This window comes from Mobula birostris, chromosome 5 (assembly GCF_030028105.1).
Source record: "Mobula birostris isolate sMobBir1 chromosome 5, sMobBir1.hap1, whole genome shotgun sequence".
Taxonomy (NCBI): domain Eukaryota; kingdom Metazoa; phylum Chordata; class Chondrichthyes; order Myliobatiformes; family Myliobatidae; genus Mobula; species Mobula birostris.
Genome location: NC_092374.1, coordinates 126,801,539 through 126,824,096, shown reverse-complemented (window position 1 = coordinate 126,824,096; position 22,558 = coordinate 126,801,539). Strand labels below are relative to the sequence as shown.

Below are 22,558 nucleotides of genomic sequence, written 5' to 3'. Positions count from 1 at the left end.
GGTCATGAAAACACCGTGATCGTCCAAGTCATACGACACAGCACATTACATGACAACTGAATGAGCAAAATAAAGGCAACTCACACAAAGTGCTGGAGGAACTCAGCAAGTCAGCTGGATGTTTATTCCCCTTCATCGATGCTGCCTGACGTACTAAGTTCCTCCACCCTTTTGTGTGTGTTGTTCAAAACTTCCAGCATTTGCAGAATCTCGTGTTTTCACAGATAGACGTGAAAGAGGAATATGTGCAATTTATGTGAAACGTGGGGCAGGAGAACATTGCTTAAACAAGAATCTCATCTATAAATAAAGACTACTTGTTCCAAAATGATACCTTTTGGAAAATGATGTAAAAAACAACATATAAGGAAAGACCAAGATTACTAAATGAATGGAAAAAGACAGTAAAGGTGGTGTTTAAATGGGGTCTGGGAAGCCTTGGGGATATCGCTGCAGCAGCTTCCAGGTGTAGTTGGAAACTGGGGAGAGCTGGTCTAATTGTGCTATGGAGTCTCCTATAGTCTATGCTTTGTTTCATCCACAAGCTAGCTGCAGGTGTGATATAATTCAAAAAAAACACATGGCTCCTACACCAACCTTTTCGATGCCATGGACCCCTACCGTTAACCGAGGGGTCGGTGGAACTCAGGTTGGGAAGCACAAAGAGTCATAGAGAGAGAATCAGCACCGAAATAGGCCCTCGCCCACCAGGCCTGTGCTGAACATCAAAGTATTTACACTGATTGATCTTATTCTCCCAAATTCCCACAGATTCTGCAATTTGTTAATGCACTAAGGACAATTTCATAATGGCCAATAAACTTATCAACCAGCGTGTGTCTTTGGAGTGTGAGAGAAAACTATGAAAGCAGAAAATACAGGTTCTTCATAGACAACATCTTAATTATGAGATAGCGTAATTGTGAGAAAGTGAAGCAGCAGCTCCCACGATATGTTCCACAGTGCTGCCAAGAACGGGCAAGATCCTGTTGGAGCTGAGCTGCCCGTCAACATGCCGTCTTGGGCTCTCCAGATATGTTGATCGAATCTCTGTGTCACATGGTGTTCACAGTAAGTAGGTGGACAGGCAACATACAACTGAGGCTCGGCCCTCTGGTTAGCTTTGACAAAAGGTCAAAACTTGACCTGGGCTTTTGTCTTGTGTCAAATTGTCAAGGGATCTAACAATCTGACGCTGAGCCATTGAAGAACGACTACAGATGTCATAAATAATAAAGGGCAGCACGGCAACAAGGTGGCTACTTACCTACTGCCTGTTATGCCGCTGACGTTTGGGGCAGTAATGAAGGCCCTCCATCTCTGACTCTATAGATGCATTCTTCATTGCAATTTTGTTTTGACCAGTCAGGGTTGTTAGCCCTGAGCTGAACTCCTCCCTCCAACCCCCCAACCTGGAGGACCTCTCTTCATCCAGCCTCTACCCTTTGACCAGTTTGGCATGGGTGACCCTACCCTGACTCCAGCCAGCATAGCTCTCCGGGTCATGGAGGCACGCAAGCATCCAAACCCTACTGCAGGGTTGTCATCCTCCTGGAGGAACATAGTGGTTAGCACAGCACTATCACAGTGCCAACAACTCAGGTTCGCTAACGCAATTGAGGTAGAAAATAAGCAAACAAGAACACAGGCAGAGAACATCTTATTTACAGTATATCACTTATAAATCATTAAGAAGATTAAACTGAAGTAAGTTATGTACCTTCCCTATTCGGAAGCTAAAAACTCTCATTCAAATGATCCTAGAGTCCAGATTCCAGGAGTTCTTAACCTCTTTAATGCCATAGACCCCTTTGGCAGTCCGGTAAAGCCTATGGACAGCTTCTCAGAATAAGGTATTGAAATATATTTGTAACAATTGTAACGTGATATGAAAATATCTGTGATTTCTATTGGTGACAGTGTGGTTTGTTGCCTACATTTGAAATTGAAAGAAATCTTATATTCAGTTAGAGGTTAGTGAAAATAAAGATGTAAACTTTTTCCCATCAAAGTTCATGGACCCCCTGGAAACTATCCATAAACCCCAGGTTAAGGACCTAAACCAAATCAATCTCACAAACATATCTGTCAAAGTAAATTTGATCTAATATAGATCGATATTAAGCCAAGACAAATTTCAGTGCAGAAAGCAGAACAGTGGCTCTTTCCAGAGGCAAACTGTACAATTCAGCCCATTAACTAAATTCAAATCCTTAATATAAACTGGTTTGAAATTTGTTTCAATTTCACTATAACATTTTATGATAATAACCTCTTCTAATCATCATAAAAATTAACCTTCTCAGTCCCTTGAAAGTGTCAAAACACCGTGCTGAGATCTCACCAAAGATAGTATGCAACTTATTTTGTGAAATCTATAATGGTTACAGCTGGTCTTCAATTTTGAATATTAAAAAATTCCTTTACTAGAGCAAAATTATAACAAAAATATTAGAATTACATGATTAGTCAGACCATTATGGTTAATAATAATGTCTTATTTCATTGACTCTATTAAAATTATTTTTGGCTTTTTTTAGTTTATGGGAAGCACAAACAGGCTTCATCGGGTGTGGACAAAAATTAACCAGATGGATTTTAGAAAGAAAGAGGTACTTTTAGTTGATTCATGAGATTACAGTGATAACCTCCACATCACACACAACCCACTTGTCAATCCAGCACATTCCTGCCCTGGCGCAACGTCAAAATCCTGGAAATTTCTGCATTATCAGAACATCTGTACGACGCCAAATGCAGTATTTAAAGAATTCTCAATAACAGCCAGAATTTGGCGTGAAACATTTGGGTTTCACTTCCAAAGAATGAGATTAAAGAATAACATAGGTTTGGACAATTATTGCGCAAGTAGTTGACAAGTAGGTGGGTTGAACCTCACAAAGAAAACTGGGAGAACAGCTTACTCCTTGATACTCATGCTGCAATACAAGACTCACTTTAATGTTGTCACAATTCCACGCTTCCTTTGTAAACCATCAGTAATGAAAGGTCATTCACTTATTTAATTGTGAGAAGGGACTTTAAGTGGTAGGTGGCAATTTACTGTTCAAGTAAATGGAATGTGTGCTTTTGAAATTGAATACCTTTCTCAAGGGGAATGAATATTTCATCAACAATTCCTTATAAAATCAAACTTAGGGACCTACATAAAGTTAACAGTTCTTACAATATGTGGCAAAAATCCAGCTCTTAAGATTCAGAATGTTGACTGATGTTGTAAAATTTTACGCTTTATTAGTTTGTAAGGATCAAAAGGGACAGGCTTACATTATAGACAAACTTTATGACATGTCCCAGATTACTTCCACTCTTTAATCCTTTACCTCTCCAGGGACTGGGAATAGTTTCGAAGTTGGACTGCACCCACTTTTTGGTGAACTACACTCAGTGCCACTTTATTAGACTCCTCCTGCACCTAATAACGTTGTCAATGAGTGTATGTTTGTGGTCTTCTGCTACTGTTGCCTATTCATTTCAAGGTTGGGCATGTTGTATATACAGAAATGCTCTTCTGCACACCACTATTGTAAATTGTAGTTATTTGATTTACCGTCCTGCCTTCCTGTCAGCTTGAACTAGTCCGGCCATTCTCTTCTAACTGCTCTCATTAACAAGGTGCTTTTGCCCACAGAACTGCTACTTAATGGATGCTCCTTTTTTTCCGTTCTATTTTCTGTAAACTCTAGAGACTTGTGCGTGAAAATCTCAGATGATCAGCAGTTTCTCAGATGCTCAAACAACCCTCTCTGGCACTAACGATCATTCCACAGTCAAGTCACTTCGATCACATTTCTTCCTCATTATGGTGTTTGGTCTGAACAACAACTGAACCTCTTGACCATGTCTGCATGCTTTTATGCATTGAGATGCTGCTACATGATTGGCTGATTAAATATTTGCATTAATGAACAGGTGTACCTAATAAAGCAGCCACTGAGTGTAAATGCCAGGAAGTGGACTCAGGCTACCTTGCAGGTGAGGTCAAGTAGAGTGGGGAATGTGGCAATGTCAAAGGAGGGCAAAAGCAAAAGCATCTTGAGGAGAAGAACCCCTTGGAGATGAAGCAAAGCACACTGGACCTCAGCACCATGAAGACCCTATGATCAGTCCTGCCATCTGGTCACCAGGAAATTACTGGGGTGAATTAATCAAAACACAGAAGACAGAAACTGCACCCAAAGCCTGTCTGCACCTAGGTTTCCTCGAAGTAAAAATTATAGGAGTTAAGTTTCACACATAAAGACAATATCCCAGATCTCAATGTGCATTATTAGAATTAGAATTTGAATTTTATTCTTACATCCATCTCACAACACGAGAGAACAAAAATCATTATATTGCATCTCTGTCGCACTGTGCAAGCAAAAAGGAAGGGAAATGTAGGAGGTTATTGCACAAACACTAAGATTGTATACAGAATTGTTTTGTATACAGGTATGTACAGTCAGATACACAATCAGATCAATGTACAGATATGCAATCAGATCAATGTATATTGATAAGTGTGATGGCCTGTTGAAAGAAGCTGTCCCAGCACCCGTTTGTCCTGGTGTTAATGCTGCGGCACCATTTGCCAGATGGAAGCAGCTGAAACAGTTTGTGGTTCGGGTGGCTGGAGTCCCTGATGACCCTCCAGGCCCTTCTTATGCACCTGCTGCTGTAAATGTCCTGAACGGAGGAAGGTTCACGTCTACAGATGCTGTGGGTTGTCCGCACCACTCTTTGCAGTGCACCTTATGAAAGGACACCTGTTGATTGCCATAACCACTTTAAAGTATGCATGTTTCACTGACTCCAGTATGATGTGCTCCTTATTGATTTCCTTGTTATAAAGTACAGACCATAATTTACACCTAGTGGCCACTTCATTAAGTACATCTGATCGTTGGTGCAAATATCAAATCAGCCAATCATATGGCAACAATTCAATGCATAAAACATGTAGGCATGGTCAAGAGATTCAGTTGTTATCAGAATGGGGAAGAAATGTGATCTAAGTAACTTTACCATGGAATGATTGTTGGTGCCAGACAGGATGGTTTGAGGATCTCAGAAACTGATCTCCCTGGATTTCATGCACAACAATCTCTAGAATTTACATTAAATGGTGCAAAAAAACAAAAAGAAATCTAGCGTGCAGCAGGTCTACAGCACATTACAGGCCTTTCAGCCCACAATTTTGTGCTCACCATGTAACCTACTCTAGAAACTGCCTAGAATTTTCCTACCACAAAGCTCTCCATTGTTCTAAGCTCCATGTACCTATCTAAGAGTCTCTTAAAAGACCCTCTTGTATCTCCCTCTACCACTTTTGGTGGCAGTGCATTCGACACACCCACCACTCTCTGTGTGAAAAACTTACCTCTGACATTCCCCTTGTACCTACTTCCAAGCACCTTAAAGCTATGCCCCCTCATGTTAGCCATCTCAGACCTGGGAAAAAGCCTCTGGCTATCCACACCATCAACACCTCTCATCATCTCATACACTTCTATCAGATCACCTCTCATCCTCCGTCGCTCCAAGGATAAAAAGCCAAGTTCACTCAACTTATTCACATAAGGCATGCTCCCCAACCCAGGCAACATCCTTGTAAATCTCCTCTGCACTCTCTATAGTGTCCACATCCTTCCTGTAGTGAGGTGACCAGAAATGAACAAGTGGGGTCTTACCAAGGTCTTGTATAGCTGTAACATTACCTCACGGCTCTTGAACTCAATCCCAGAGTTGATGAAGGCCAACACACCATATACCTTAACAACAGTGTCCGCCTGCGCAGCAGCTTTGAATGTTTTATGGACTCAGACCCCAAGATCTCGCTGATCCTCCACACTGTCAAGAGTCTCACCATTCTATATTCTGCCATCATATTTGACCTCCCAAAATGAACCGCTTCACACTTATCTGGGTTGAACTCCATCTGCCACTTCTCAGCTCAGTTCTGCATCCTATCGATGTCACGCTGTAACCTCTGACAACCCTCCAGACTATCCGCAATATAATCTTTTGATCCAATTTCTGCTATAACACATGCATATAAGATCAATTTTCTTGCAGGCATTCACAGTAAGACAAGGAAATGCAATAGATTCAGTGAAAACTACAAAGACTGAGGAACAACAGACGTGCAATAGAAGACAAACTGTGCAAATACACAAAAAAACAAATAAACAAACAAATAATGGAAGTGAGAATATGAGGCAGAAATTGACATGTTCCTGATTGGTAAGGGGTTTGGGCTTAATGGTTATGGGGAGTAGGTGGAAGAAGGGCCTGAAGAAAAATAAATGAGCCATGATTGAATGGCAAAAGAAACTCAATGGGCCCAATGGCCTAATGACCTAATCTAGCTCCTGCATCTTATGATTTTATAACATGGTCTTCCCAATATTGACTCACTTCACACCACTGCTCTAGAAAGACTGAATGTCCTCAAATTTTCACAATGTTTGAAAGAGAACGTAAATTTCAAGGCTATTTTAATTTAATTTAATAATCAATCATTTCTCTGATTTTGTTTTCATTTTCAGAGCCAAACAATGTCAGGCACAGGCCTTAAGGAGGCTTGGATTTGTGTCCTAATTCCTTATAAGAAGTAGGACGGTGATTCCATTGGGAATATGGGTCACAGACTGACAAGTGGCAATGTTAGTCAATGCTCGTTACACATTGGGGTCTCTTCTGGGAATGAGCAAAATCTCTACCATTTCAGTTCAAACTAGAAGATCTTTGTGAAGGGGGAAACATCCTTTTGATTTTTGGTTTGTTATTTAACAGAAAGAAATCTAGCCAGTGATTTCCATGGAAACAGAGTTCAGAATTATGTAGCTCACCCACAGTTCTTTGCAACCAGAATTATAATTCAAATGTTCAAAGTAAATAGCACTGAGAAGCAAAAAAAATGATGACACCCTGAATTTGAAATAAAAATGGAAAATAGCAGAAATTCTCAGCGGATCAGGCAGCAGCTGTGGAGAGAAAAACAGACTATATGGTCTTCAACCTACAACATTAACTCTATTTTGCCTAATCTGCTGAGTACTCCCAACAATTTGTTTCAACTTATATAACATAGGACATAACACTCACAAAATGCTGGAGGGACTTTGCAGGTCAGGCAGCACCTATGGAAATGAATAAGTAGTCGACGCTTCGAGCCCAGACCCTTCGTCAGGACTAGAAAGGAAAGGGGAAGATACCAAAATGAAGAAGTGAGGAGAGGGGAAGGAGGATAGCTAGAAGGTGATAGGTGAAGCCAGGTAGGAGAGAATTTATTGTGTTTATTATATAACACAGAACCCACTTGATGGTAGTGACCTTCTTTCCTCTACTGGTAAAAAACTTCTCGTCTTTTTTTGGCCAAGAGACATTTTGATCTAACTCACAGACTTCTATAACAAAGAGGTGATTAACTGTGAAGTGCCAAATGTGGCGTTCCTTAATTTTACCAAGGATGGAAAATAGCACTAGCACTTGCTTTTAAAAATCCTCGACTAATTTTCTTCTCAATTACTTAAAGGGGGGATAAACAATCAGAATTGAAAGTCAGTTGAGTATATAATAGGTGACTCATCCCACACTGCCAGAATTCTACTCCCATTAAAATAAAAATTACCTCCCGAAATTCAGTAATAAGGACAATGCACACTTATCCACTAATGAGAAAGAAGGAGGCTATTCAGCCCATTGAGTCCATTGCATCAAACCATAAGATACAGGAGCAGAATTAAGCCATTCAGTCCATTGAGCCTACTCCACCATTCAAACATGGCTGATTGAGGCCAGCTTCAACAGTGGAATTTCTCCTTTCTCGATTTCCTAGTAGACCTGCAATTTATTCTGCCCTGTCTGCCCACTAACTTGCTTTGATTCTTTTTTTTTTATCACTTACCTATACTAACAGACAACTCACAGTAATTAATTCAGTAATCTTCAGGATGTAGGAGCAAACCAGAGTAACCGGCAGAAGTCTAGTCATTAGGCATCATGCAAACTCCACACAGTCAACATCCTCAGCATACCCCGAAGACCTCCCTCTCTGCCAAGGACTATGTTTATGTTTCCTGCTGCCTCAGAAAAACAGCCAGCATAGTCAAAGGCCCCACACACTCTGGACATCTCCTTGAGGGTTATCATAAATAAAGCATCAGAGGTGTTTTAAGTTTAAGAAAAACCTTAGCAACTAATTTATCGTCAACCAAGCATAGAACATAAAGCTCGGCAGGAACCTTCACGACAATACATCATCACATCAGATGCTTTTTGTAGCCAGCTAAGAGTCTTTCAATTCTTGTTTGGGGGATTTTCGCCCATTCTTCCTTGCAGAAGGCTTCTAGTTCTATGAGATTCTTGAGCCGTCTTGCAAGCCCTACTCTTTTGAGGTCTATCCACAGATTCTCAATAATGTCCCCCAAACAAGACTTGTCAAAGGGGGTGTTACTAAGTACTGCCATGCAGTGTGCCCAAACTTTTGCTTCAGGCCCTTCTCCTTTTTTGTTATTTTGAAACTGTAAAAGATGGAAATAAAAAAAGCTTTATTGCTTAAAATATTAAAGAAATGTGTCATCTTTAACTTTATGCCTTTTGGATGTCAGTTCATCTTTTACTTGTTTAGCTATTCAAAGTAACAGAAATTTTGATCGGGGTGCCCAAACTTTTGCATACCACTGTATGTCTCGACCACTACATTATCCTGCAGCTTTTTCTCCCCTCTCCCATTGGGCAAAGGAAATAGAAGTCTGAGAACACATCCCGTCAAGCTCAAGGACAACTTCTATCTCACTGTTATAACATTATTGAATGGTTTCCTGAAACAATAAAATGGGCTGTTGGCCTCATAATCAACCTCATTATGATTGTGCAATTTCTCTGAAGTTGTGCTTTATTCTACATTCTGTCTTAGTTTTACCTGGTACAACCTCAATACACAACGCAATGCTTAGGTCTGTATGAACAGTATGCAAGACAAGCTTTTCACTGTACCTCAATCATCATCATGTGCCGTGTAGTATGATGTGGACAATCATGGTGTTTGACTGTGATTGTTCTTGGCAAATTTTTCTACAGAAGTGGTTTGCCAATGCCTTTTTCTGGGCAGTGTCTTTACAAGATGGGTAATACCACCCATTATCAATACTCTACAGAGATGGTCAGTGGTTGCATAACCAGGACTTGTGACATGTACCTCAATACTTCCGACAATAATAAACCAGTTCCAATTCTAATCCCAGGCCATGAATGAATTTGGATCCCTGGAGCTGTACAACAGCCCACATGAACAATGGTACCATTATGTCACCCCTGCTCCTGAGGTGGGTGAGTGTTGACTCAGATTGAAGTGCACAATCTTTGCAGATTTGCCAAATTCTCCAAGGCAATAAAGTGAAGGTGTTGAAATTTGTTTTACTCTCTCACCATTTCAGTGGAACTTTGCACGTTGAGAGCTGAAAGCTAATTAACTTGTTTGAAAATCCATGCAAAGCACAAACAAAATTTTACAAAAGCTCAAAAGCTTTGAATTGAAATCTTTAATCCATGGTTCATGCAAACAAATCAGAAAGGATGGTTATATATTACATAATTTACTATAATCATGATGAGAACTTCCAATAAAGTTTATTGGCAAAGTGTTTCAATTGATGATTCATGTATGCAGCAGTGATGTAGTACCTAATGATGATAATCATCCTTTATGTACAATGGAATCCACCTGTCCTAGAAGATTTGGTAGTCCTTGGACACATGGCAATCTCATGCCAATGGCGGAGTAGAAAGAGTAAAGTTATTATTCACTGAATCAGACCCCATCAGTTTCCCTTCATCCACCACCACCCACCTCAATACATCCTCCATCCTCACCTCCATCCAGAGCCCCAAACAGTTCTTCCAGTTGAGGTAACACTTCACATGTGAATCTGTCGCAGTTGTCTACTGTGTATGGTGCTACCCATGCTGCCTCCTCTACATTGGTGAGACCCGAAGTAGACTGGGGGACTGCTTTGTTGAACACCTCAACTCCATCAGCAAAAGGTGTAATTTTCCAGTGGCCTACTATTTTAATTCCTATCCCCATTCCATTCCATTGCATCAGTCCATGGCCTCCTCCTCTGGCATGATGAGGCTATACTCAGGTTGGGGAAGCAACACCTCATATTGTATCTAGGTAGCCTCCAACCTGATAGAATGAACATTGATTCTCCTTCTGGTAACTTCCTTCCCTCTTTTTCAGTTCTCCACTCTGGCTTCTTACCGCTTCTCCTCACCAGCCTATCACTTCCCCTGGTGCCCCTCCTCATTCCCTTTCTCTCATGGTCCATTCTCCTCTGCTATCAGATTCCTTCTTCTCCATCAATTTGCCTTTTCCACCTATCACCTACCAGCTTCTTACATCATCCCTTGCCTCCAAACACCTGTCTTTCACCTATCACCTTCCAGCCTGTCCTCTATCCCCTCCCCCCATCTCTTTATTCTGGCATCTTCCCCCTTCCTTTCCATTCCTGATGAAGGGTTTTGGTCTGAAACATCGGCTGTTTATTTATTTCCAAAGTTGCTGCCTGAGCTGCTGACCAGACCTCCTGATTGTGTTAATCCAGGTTTAGGTATGTGAAATCCAAAGACAGGACAAGTGCAACTGTAAATGGGTTCAAACATCTCTGGAATCTTGCAAAGTGCTTTAACTCCTGGGATGGCTTTATTTCAAACTTCAAAGTTCAAAGTAAAGTTATTATCAAAGTACATATATCTCACCACATACAACCCTGAGATTTATTTTGCACACTCAATATATCTATAGAATAATAACCATATAACAGAATCAATGAAAGACCACACAAACTTGGGCATTCAAACAGAGGGCAGAAGACAACAAGCTGTGCAAATACAAAAAGAAGAAATAAACATAGAAACGTAGAAAACCTACAGCACAATACAGGCCCTTCGGTCCACAGAGTTGAACCGAACATGTCCCTACCTTAAAAATTACTAGACTTACCCATAGCCCTCTATTTTTCTAAGCTAATAAATAATAACTAATTTTTCTAAGCTAAAAATTAATAAAAATAGTAAATAAATAAGCAATAAATATAGAGAACATGGGAAATTTCAAGTTTCATTTATTATCAAAGAATGTATAAATTATGCAACCTTGAGGTTTGCCACAAAGCAAGAAATTTGAAAGGACCCAATTTAAAGAAAAAAGAATAAAAATTAAAATAAAAGACCAATTCTTGATAAGCAAGAGAAAGAAAAAATTAAAAATCATGCAACCAATTGAAGTGAGCAACAACAGCTAAGCCCAGAGTAGGCCCAAAGCCTCACTTATCAGTTCATTATATTAGTGGGCATGGAGCACAGCAGCTGGGGCAGTCTTCATAGTCTCAGTGCCATGGAGATGACCATCGCAGAGAACGAGAGAAATTAGCTCTCGTCCCAACTGAGACCCTGTCTTTTCAGTTTATCTGGGCCGGTGTTTAAATTGACCAAAAATGGAACAGTGAAAGGCTTCGCACCCTGGAGAGAGAAGTGAAGATCGCAGAGAGCAATCAAAATCAGCTCTCACCTCCAATTAGGACTGGCGTTTAAATTGTCTAAACAGCATATTGTACCTCAAGGCCTAGACAACACCGCCTGGTTACTTGCTCTGGATCCAGATTTTGTCACCCAGCCCGAAGCCGCTGTGAAGCTCTTCAAATCAGCTCGGTGCCCAGAGCAATCCAGCCTCATTCCTAGGCCAGTTGTACAGGCACCGAACCTCCTCTGTCTGGGCCCCACCTTCTCCTCTTGGTGCCCAGAGTGACCTAACCTCTCTCCCGGCCCAGTTGAACGAGCATTGGAACCTCTCTGCCTGGGCCCCGACCTCTCCTTTCAGCGCTCGGAGCAATCCAACCTCGCTCTCAGGGCAGCTGTATGGGCACCAGAATTCCATCTGCAACGATTCTGCAACACACCATCTCGACTCACCCTACGAACTCGGCTTGCCATCGCTCGCCCCTTCACTATTGCAGTGATAATTTAGCATAATTTACCTCAGGAAAGGTATTTTTAGTAATTTTTTTAAAGTCAGATTTCTTAGCTTTTTGATTACCAGAAGCTGTTGCACATGTTCGGTAGTGCTATCTTAACCGAAATTTGCGGAAATTCCTATGAAATCTTTTGATTACTTGATGCAATTTACAAGCACATATTTGATTTTTGGATCTCATCTCTGTAACAGCAGACTCTTAAATTTAATTACAATACTGATTCCAGGTAGGTCAATCCTCGTCAGTACTCCTCACCAATCGTATCTGCACATTATTCCTAGTTGCCTGCCACAGTATATCTGGAATTTTTTATAATTATAGCCCAGACTCAGCAGAAACCAGCTGATTGGGCAATCGAGGTCAGGTGACCAAGCAGCTTGAAAAGCTCAAACAAATAAATGGAGGGGTAGCTCAAGCGGAGTGGCCTGTGGAAAGCGGCCAGTGAGTGAGTGGGCCAGTGAAGGAGTGGAGCTTTGAGGCTTTGACTTGAGAGGTTTCGACAAGAAGAGGCGGAGGATGAGCTTGCTCCCAGTTAGTCTTTACAATGTCTCCTGAGACAGTGAGGTGCCTCTCATTTGAGATGTGGCAGTCTTGGGGAAACTCCCCTCTCCCGCAGAGTCACATCTGCCAGAAGTGCATACGGCTGGGCAATCTGGAAGACTGTGTAAGGAATCTGGAGCAGCAGCTGGATGACCTTCGACTCATAAGGGAGAATGAGGCAGTCATAGATGAGAGCTACAGGGAGGTAGTCACACCTAGGCTGTCGGAAGCAGGTCGTTGGGTGACAGTCAGAGAGGGAAAGCGAAGCTGAGTAGACAGGTAGTGCAAAGAACCCCTGTAGCCATTCTCCTGAATAACAAGTTTACTGTCCTGGATACTATTGGTGGGGATGACCGACCAGGTGTGAGCCACTGTGGCAGGGCCTCTGGCACTGAGTCTGACCCTGTGGTGCAGAAGGGTGGGACAGAGAAGAGAAGAGCTGTCATCATTAGGGACTCTATAGTTCGAGGAGCAGACAGGAGATTTTGTGGATGTGAGAAGGACACCCACATGGTTTGTTGCCTCCCGGGTGCCAGGGTCCGAGATGTTTCTGACCGGGTGCATGACATCCTGGTACGAGAGGGAAAGCAACGAGAAGTCATGATACATGTTGGTAACAACGAGCTAGGCAGGAAGAGGGATGAGATCCTGAAGTGTGAGTTTTGGAAACTAGGCAGAAGGCTGAAGAACAGGACCTCAAGGGTGGCATTCTCAGGATTGCTGCCAGTGCTACGTGACAGTGATGGTAAGAATTGGAGGAGATGGCAGTTGAATGCGTGGCTGAGGAGTTGGTGCAGGGAGCAGGGTTTTAGATTTTTGGATCATTGGGATCTCTTCTGGGGAAGGTGGAACCTGTACAGATCGGATGGGTTGCACCTGAACTCGAGGGGGTGCAATATCCTTGCAGGTAGGTTTGCTAGCATAGTTCAGGAGGGTTTAAACTAATTTGCAAGGGGGATGGGACCCAGAGTGATAGAGCAGTGAAAGAAGTGCATGGAGTAAAGCCAGATCTAACATATAGAGAGGCTTTGAGGAAAGAGAAGCAGAATAGAGGGTGTAAGGGTAGTAAGGAAGAAGGGCTAAAGTGCATGTACTTTAACGTGAAAAGCATCAGGAACAAAGGTGATGAACTGACAGCTTGGATACATACATGGAATTATGATGTAGTGGCCATTACAGAGACTTGGCTGGCACCAGGGCAGGAATGGATTCTCAATATTTCTGGATTAGATTAGATTATGAGAACACTCAGTCCTCTTTTCTTGTCATTTAGAAATGCATACATGCATTAAGAAATGATACCATGTTTCTCCGGAGTGGTATCACAGAAAACAGGACAAACCAAAGACTAACACTGACAGAACCACATAATTATAACATATAGTTGCAGCAGTGCAAAACAATACCATAATTTGATGAAGAATAACCCATGGGCACAGTAAAAAAAGTCTCAAAGTCCCGGAGTCGATCAACTCCCGAGTCCCTGATAGCAGGCGGCAAAAGGGAGAAACTCCCTGCCATAAACCTCCAGGCACCGTCAACTTGCCGATACCCTGGAAGCAGCCAACCACTGCCGACCCTGAGTCCATCCGTCCGAAAACTTCGAGCCTCCGACCAGCCCCTCCGATACAGCCTCCCAAGCGCCATCCTCTGCCGAGCGCCTTTGACCTCTCCCCGGCCACTGAAACACGCAAAGCCGAGGATTTCGGGGCCTTCTGCTCCGGAGATTCCAGTTACCACACAGTAGCAGCGGCAGCGAAGCAGGCACTTCAGAAGTTTTCCAGATGTTCCTCCATGCTCTCACGTCTGTCTCCATCAAATCAGAATTGTGCATGGTCCCCTACTTGACGGATAACAGATATCACCACCGAAGTGGCCGTGCGCGCTGCCGTCGCGCTACCATCTTCTCCCCCCTCCCGGGAGGATTTCAGAGCTTTAAAAGGGATGTGGGGTAGAAAGGGGTGGAAGGGTGGCATTACTGGTCAAGGATACTATTACAGCTACAGAAAGGGTGGGTATGTTTGTATGTTCCTGTCAGGATTAAAGGCAAATTGAATAGGAATAAGGAACCTTGGTTCTCAAGGGATATTGCAACTCTGATAAAGAAGAAGAGGGAGTTGTATGAAATGTATAGGAAACAGGGGGTAAATCAGGTGCTTGAGGAGTATAAGAAGTGCAAGAAAATACTTAAGAAAGAAATCAGGAGGGCTAAAAGAAGACATGAGGTTGCCTTGGCAGTCAAAGTGAAGGATAATCCAAAGAGCTTTTACAAGTATATTAAGAGCAAAAGGATTGTAAGGGATAAAATTGGTCCTCTTGAAGATCAGAGTGGTCGGCTTTGTGCGGAACCAAAGGAAATGGGAGAGATCTTAAATAGGTTTTTTGCGTCTCTATTTACTAAGGAAGCTGGCATGAAATCTATGGAATTAAGGGTATCAAGTAGTGAGACCATGGAAACTACAGATTGAAAAGGAGGAGGTGCTTGCTGTCTTGAGGAAAATTAAAGTGGATAAATCCCCGGGACCTGACAGGGTGTTCCCTCGGACCTTGAAGGAGACTAGTGTTGAAATTGCGGGGGCCCTGGCTGAAATATTTAAAATGTCGCTGTCTACGGGTGAAGTGCCGGAGGATTGGAGAGTGGCTCATGTTGTTCCGTTGTTTGAAAAAGGATCAAAAAGTAATCCGGGAAATTATAGGCCGGTGAGTTTAACGTCAGTAGTAGGTAAGTTATTGGAGGGAGTACTAAGAGACAGAATCTACAAGCTTTTGGATAGACAGGGGCTTATTAAGGAGAGTCAACATGGCTTTGTGCGTGGTAGGTCATGTTTGACCAATCTGTTGGAGTTTTTCGAGGAGGTTACCAGGAAAGTGGATGAAGGGAAGGCAGTGGATATTGTCTACATGGACTTCAGTAAGGCCTTTGGCAAGGTCCCGCATGGGAGGTTAGTTAGAAAAATTCAGTCGCTAGGTATACATGGAGAGGTGGTAAATTGGATTAGACATTGGCTCGATGGAAGAAGCCAGAGAGTGGTGGTAGAGAATTGCTTCTCTGAGTGGAGGCCTGTGACTAGTGGTGTGCCACAGGGATCAGTGCTGGTCCATTGTTATTTGTCATCTATATCAATGATCTGGATGATAATGTGGTAAATTGGATCAGCGAGTTTGCTGATGATACAAAGATTGGAGGTGTAGTAGACAGTGAGGAAGGTTTTCAGAGCCTGCAGAGGGACTTGGAACAGCTGGAAAAATGGGCTGAAAAATGGCAGATGGAGTTTAATACTGACAAGTGTGAGGTATTGCACGTTGGAAGGACAAACCAACGTAGAACATACAGGGTTAATGGTAAGGCACTGAGGAGCGCAGTGGAACAGAGAGATCTGGGAATACAGATACAAAATTCCCTAAAAGTGTCGTCACAGGTAGATAGGGTCGTAAAGAGAGCTTTTGGTACATTGGCCTTTATTAATCGAAGTACTGAGTATAAGAGCTGGAATGTTATGATGAGGTTGTATAAGGCATTGGTGAGGCCAAATCTGGAGTATTGTGTTCAGTTTTGGTCACCAAATTACAGGAAGGATATAAGTAAGGTTGAAAGAGTGCAGAGAAGGTTTACAAGGATGTTGCCGGGACTTGAGAAACTCAGTTACAGAGAAAGGTTGAATAGGTTAGGACTTTATTCCCTGGAGCGTAGAAGAATGAGGGGAGATTTGATAGAGGTATATAAAATTATGACGGGTATAGATAGAGTGAATGCAAGCAGGCTTTTTCCACTGAGGCAAGGGGAGAAAAAAACCAGAGGACATGGGTTAAGGGTGAGGGGGGAAAAGTTTAAAGGGAATATTAGGTGGGGGCTTCTTCACACAGAGAGTGGTGAGAATATGGAATGAGCTGCCAGACGAGGTGGTAAATGCGGGTTCTTTTTTAACATTTAAGAATAAATTGGACAGATACATGGATGGGGGGTGTATGGAGGGATATGGTTCGTGTGCAGGTCAGTGGGACTAGGCAGAAAATGGTTCGGCACAGCCAAGAAGGGCCAAAGGGCCTGTTTCTGTGCTGTAGTTTCTATGGTTCTATGGTTCTAATGTAGCAGGATCCTCTTTTGAGTCAATATGGGTGGAAGTCAGGAACAGGAAGGGAACAGTTACTCTATAAGGAGTATTCTATAGGCCCCCTGGGAGCAGCAGAAATACCGAGGAGCAGATTGGGAGGCAGATCTTGGAAAGGTGCAAAAATAACAGGATTGTTATCATAGGTGACTTTAACTTCCCTAATATTGATTGGCACCTGATTAGTTCCAATGGTTTAGATGGGGCAGAGTTTGTTAAGTGGGTCCAGGACGAATTACTGTCACAGTACGTTGACAGGCCAACTAGGGGGAAGCCATACTAGATCTAGAACTAGGTAATGAACCGGGTCAGGTCACAGATCTCTCAGTAGGTGAGCATCTGGGGGACAGTGACCACCGCTCCCTGTCCTTTAGCATTAGCATGGAAAAGGATAGAATCAGAGAGGACAGGAAAATTTTTAATTGGGGAAGGGCAAATTATGAGGCTATAAGGCTAGAACTTGCGGGTGTGAATTGGGATGATGTTTTTGCAGGGAAATGTACTATGGACATGGTGTCGATGTTTAGGGATCTCTTGCAGGATGTTAGGGATAAATTTGTCCCGGTGAGGAAGATAAAGAATGGTAGGGTGAAGGAACCATGGGTGACAAGTGAGCTGGAAAATCTGGTCAGGTGGAAGAAGGCAGCATACATGAGGTTTAGGAAGCAAGGATCAGATGGGTCTATTGAGGAATATAGGGTAGCAAGAAAGGAGCTTCAGAAGGGGCTGAGGAGAGTAAGAAGGGAGCACGAGAAGCCCTCGGCGAGTAAGGTAAAAGAAAACCCCAAGGCATTCTTCAATTATGTGAAGAACAAAAGGATGACAGGAGCGAAGCTAGGACCGATTAGAGATTAAGGTGGGAAGATGTGCATAGAGGCTGTGGAAGTGAGCAAGGCCCTCAATGAATATTTCTCTTCGGTATTCACCAATGAGAGGGAACTTGATGATGGTGAGGACAATATGAGTGAGGTTGATGTTCTGGAGCATGTTGATATTAAGGGAGAGGAGGTGTTGGAGTTGTTAAAATACATTAGGACGGATAAGTCCCCAGGGCCTGACGGAATATTCCCCAGGCTGCTCCACAAGGCGAGGGAAGAGATTGCTAAGCCGCTGGCTAGGATCTTTATGTCCTCGTTGTCCATGGGAATGGTACCAGAGGATTGGAGGGAGGCGAATATTGTCTCCTTGTTCAAAAAAGGTAGTAGGGATAGTCCGGGTAATTATAGACCAGTGAGCCTTACGTCTATGGTGGGAAAGCTGTTGGAAAAGATTCTTAGAGATAGGATCTATGGGCATTTAGAGAATCATGATCTGATCAGGGACAGTCAGCATGGCTTTGTGAAGGGCAGATCGTGTCTAACAAGCCTGATAGAGTTCTTTGAGGAGGTGACCAGACATATAGATGAGGGTAGTGCAGTGGATTTGATCTACATGGATTTTAGTAATGCATTTGACAAGGTTCCACACGGTAAGCTTATTCAGAAAGTCAGAAGGCATGGGATCCAGGGAAGTTTGGCCAGGTGGATTCAGAATTGGCTTGCCTGCAGAAGGCAGAGGGTCGTGGTGGAGGGAGTACATTCAGATTGGAGGGTTGTGACTAGTGGTGTCCCACAAGGATCAGTTCTGGGACCTCTACTTTTCGTGATTTTTATTAACGATTTGGATGTGGGGGTAGAAGGGTGGGTTGGCAAGTTTGCAGATGACACAAAGATTGGTGGTGTTGTGGATAGTATAGAGGATTGTCAAAGATTGCAGAGAGATGTTGATAGGATGCAGAAGTAGTCTGAGAAGTGGCAGATAGAGTTCAACCCGGAGAAGTGTGAGGTGGTACACTTTGGAAGGACAAACTCCAAGGCAGAGTACAAAGTAAATGGCAGGATACTTGGTAGTGTGAAGGAGCAGAGGGATCTGGGGGTACATGTCCACAGATAACTGAAAGTTGCCTCACAGGTAGATAGGGTAGTTAACAATGCTTACGGGGTGTTAGCTTTCATAAGTCGAGGGATAGAGTTTAAGAGTCGCGGGGTAATGATGCAGCTCTATAAAACTCTGGTTAGGCCACACTTGGAGTACTGTGTCCAGTTCTGGTCACCTCACTATAGATAGGATGTGGAAGCATTGGAAAGGGTACAGAGGAGATTTACCAGGATGCTGCCTGGTTTAGAGAGTGTGCATTATGATCGGAGATTAAGGGAGCTAGGGATTTACTCTTTGGAGAGAAAGAAGATGAGGGGAGACATTATAGAGGTGTACAAGATATTAAGAGGAATAGATAGACTGGACAGCCAGTGCTTCTTCCCCAGGGCACCACTGCTCAATACAAGAGAACATGACTTTAAGGTAAGGGGTGGGAAGTTCAAGGGGGATATTAGAGGAAGGTTTTTTTACTCAGAGAGTGGTTGGTGCGTGGAATGCACTGCCTGAGTCAGTGGTGGAGGCAGATACACTAGTGAAGTTTAAGAGACTACTAGACAGGTATATGGAGGAATTTAAGGTGTGGGGGGGGGGTTATATGGGAGGTAGGGTTTCAGGGTCGGCACAACATTGTGGGCCGAAGGGCCTGTACCGTGCTGTACTATTCTATGTTCTATTATTGAGCTGTTTCTTCTGGAGCAGGATCAGATTTATTATCACCAACATGGTACTGTGCAAAGGTCTTAGGCATGTATATATAGTCAATTTCATGTATCGCACTGTACTGCTGCCACAAAAGAAAAACACATTTCACGACGTGTGAGTGATAATAAACCAGACTCTGATGTAGGTCTCTACTGTGGACTGAGAGTGGGAAAGGGCCAGGGAGAGGGGAGGGAGTGGGAAGTACCAGAAAGACATTCTGTAGTTAACAATAAACCAATTATTTGGAATTAAATGACCTTGCCTGATGTCTCAGGGCTGGGTGTGTCTACACCCGTGCCAGCCCCGTTCTCTGCCACCTGACCCACACCCCTCCCGTGGCACTCCATTCTCACCATTCCCAACATCCTTTGCTCCCACCAGATTTACAAACTCGCTCTCCACTCCATATTGACAAATACAGTATAGTGCAAAAGTCTTAGGCACCCTAGTCAAATATATATGCCTAATAAGATTTTTCAACAGTACTATATGTCATGAAATTTGTTTTGCGGCGGCTGTCAAGTGACAAAAAATTACTGTAAGCTACAAAGTTGAATAAATAGTGCAAAAAAGGAATAACGAGGTAGCGTCCATGGACCATTCGGTAATCAGTCAGTCGATCTCTCTCAGTCCAGCACGCTTCCTCATCACTGGCTAAGGCTCTACCAGCAACAGTGGTGTCATTGGCGAATTTATAAATGGCGTTTGAGCCGTGCTTAGCCTCACAGTCGTGAGCGTGGAGAGAGTAGAATGGTGAGCTAAACATGCATCCTTGAGGTGCGCCTGTGTTGACTGTCAGCGAGGAGAGGTCATCAGTGATCCACCCTGACGGTGGTTTCTTCATGAGTAAGTTCAGGATCCGGTTGCAGAGGAAGGCACAGAGGTCCACTTTTTTTAAGACGGAGCTAACAGTAGAAGCAGATACAATAATGGTGTTTAACAGCTTTTAGATAGACACACAGATAAGCAGGGAATGAAGGGATATGGAACATGTACAAGTTAAAGAGATTTTGTTTAATTTGACGTGTTCTGCACAGACATAGAAACATAGAAACATAGAAAATAGGTGCAGGAGTAGGCCATTCGGCCCTTCGAACCTGCACTGCCATTTATTATGATCATGGCTGATCATCCAACTCAGAACCCTGCCCCAGCCTTCCCTCCATACCCCCTGATCCCCATAGCCACAAGGGCCATATCTAACTCCCTCTTAAATATAGCCAATGAACTGGCCTCAACTGCTTCCTGTGGCAGAGAATTCCACAGATTCACCGCTCTCTGTGTGAAGAAGTTTTTCCTAATCTCGGTCCTAAAAGGCTTCCCCTTTATCCTCAATCTGTGACCCCTCGTTCTGGACTTCCCCAACATCGGGAACAACCTTCCTGCATCTAGCCTGTCCAATCCCTTTAGGATCTTATACGTTTCAATCAGATCCCTCCTCAATCTTCTAAATTCCAACGAGTACAAGCCCAGTTCATCCAGTCTTTCTTCATATGAAAGTCCTGCCATCCCAGGAATCAATCTGGTGAACCTTCTCTGTACTCCCTCTATGGCAAGGATGTCTTTCCTCAGATTAGGGGACCAAAACTGCACACAATACTCCAGGTGTGGTCTCACCAAGGCCTTGTACAACTGCAGTAGTACCTCCCTGCTCCTGTACTCAAATCCTCTCGCTATAAATGCCAGCATACCATTCGCCTTTTTCACTGCCTGCTGTACCTGCATGCCCACTTTCAATGACTGGTGTACAATGACACCCAGGTCTCGTTGCACCTCCCCTTTTCCTAATCGGCCACCATTCAGATAGTAATCTGTTTTCCTATTTTTGCCACCAAAGTGGATAACTTCACATTTATCCACATTAAATTGCATCTGCCATGAATTTGCCCACTCACCCAACCTATCCAAGTCACCCTGCATCCTCTTAGCATCCTCCTCACAGCTAACACTGCCACCCAGCTTCGTGTCATCCGCAAACTTGGAGATGCTGCATTTAATTCCCTCATCCGAGTTATTAATATATATTGCAAACAACTGGGGTCCCAGCACTGAGCCTTGCGGTACCCCACTAGTCACCGCCTGCCATTCTGAAAAGGTCCCGTTTATTCCCACTCTTTGCTTCCTGTCTGCTAACCAACTCTCCACCCACACCAATACCTTACCCCCAATACCGTGTGCTTTAAGTTTGCACACTAATCTCCTGTGTGGGACCTTGTCAAAAGCCTTCTGAAAACTATTCTAAATTCTCTATGTTCTGTTGGAGCTTGAAGGCAGAAAGCAATTTATATACAAAAATGGGAAATCATCTGGGTTTCTCAATTTAACAAAATCCTATAATGTATGGCCTTTGAAATTCACGAGTATGCAACATCATTAATTAGTCAATGCAAGCTAACAATTTAAAAGTCATTCTCAGTTTCTTTCGTGAACTCTTTTGTTGACTCTTAACAAAGCCAAATGATTCCCTTCCCCCACTCAGCCCAAAATGTCAACTCTTTACTCCTCTCCATAGACCCTGCCTGAACTCTGCCATGGACTGTCCCATGCTCAGCTGCAGAAGGAGGAGGATTGAGCATGGGGCTAGAAACCTCATCCTTTCGAAAGCTTAGAGCTACAGAAACACCACCAGAAGATCCAAAGGCCTCATCCCTGGGAGAGAAAGAATGAAGATGGCTGACATCTGAGCAACACGAAAGACTGGCTCAGAACAGAGGGCTCTGGAAAGCTGCTGCCGGCTGCCTATGCCCCAGTAGGGGTGATGGGCTTAAGGAAGTAAGCAAAGGATATTGCCTGACCTGCTGAGTTCCTTCAGCATTTTCTACATATTACTTTGGATTTCTAGCATCTGCAGTATTTCTTGTGTTCCTAATATTCAGTCCTTTTTATTTACCTGAGACACCCTGGTAGTTGATGCAACTGTTAAAATTATTTATTGTGCCTCAATAAATACACAAACATTAACAAACAGAGCAATACTGCCTGAGCAATGGTAGTCTGATCGATGGATAATCTCTCACTGATCTACCCCTCTCTACCTCTCCATGTCTCTACAACTTACTGTTTCAATTGTGAGCTTACTCAATACGGAGCAGGAAAACTGCTGATTGAACTGTTGAGGGTATTAGGATCAAACCAAATTGTGACAGAACCCTATCATAGTCCTCGTGCTTTACATCTCAGCAAACTGCATACCATGAGGTACAAGCAATGATGCCAGCCAGAACACACAATTATTTGGTCTGGAGCCAC

The 22,558-nt window shown here is 43.2% G+C and overlaps 1 protein-coding gene and 1 long non-coding RNA gene across 4 annotated transcripts in view; one reads left to right on the top strand and one right to left on the bottom strand.

Annotated features, from left to right (window-relative positions):
• lypd6b (LY6/PLAUR domain containing 6B) overlaps positions 1-22,558 on the bottom strand; it is a 256,416-nt gene that overhangs the window by 50,116 nt on the left and 183,742 nt on the right. The gene's annotated exons all lie outside the window — the stretch shown is intronic.
• The window catches only part of LOC140197323 (uncharacterized), a 33,052-nt gene that overhangs the window by 1,533 nt on the left and 8,961 nt on the right, over positions 1-22,558 (top strand). Inside the window, exon 2 of the long non-coding RNA XR_011885912.1 lies at positions 21,822-22,081. This is a non-coding gene — a long non-coding RNA (uncharacterized lncRNA). The remainder of the gene's footprint in view (positions 1-21,821; positions 22,082-22,558) is intronic.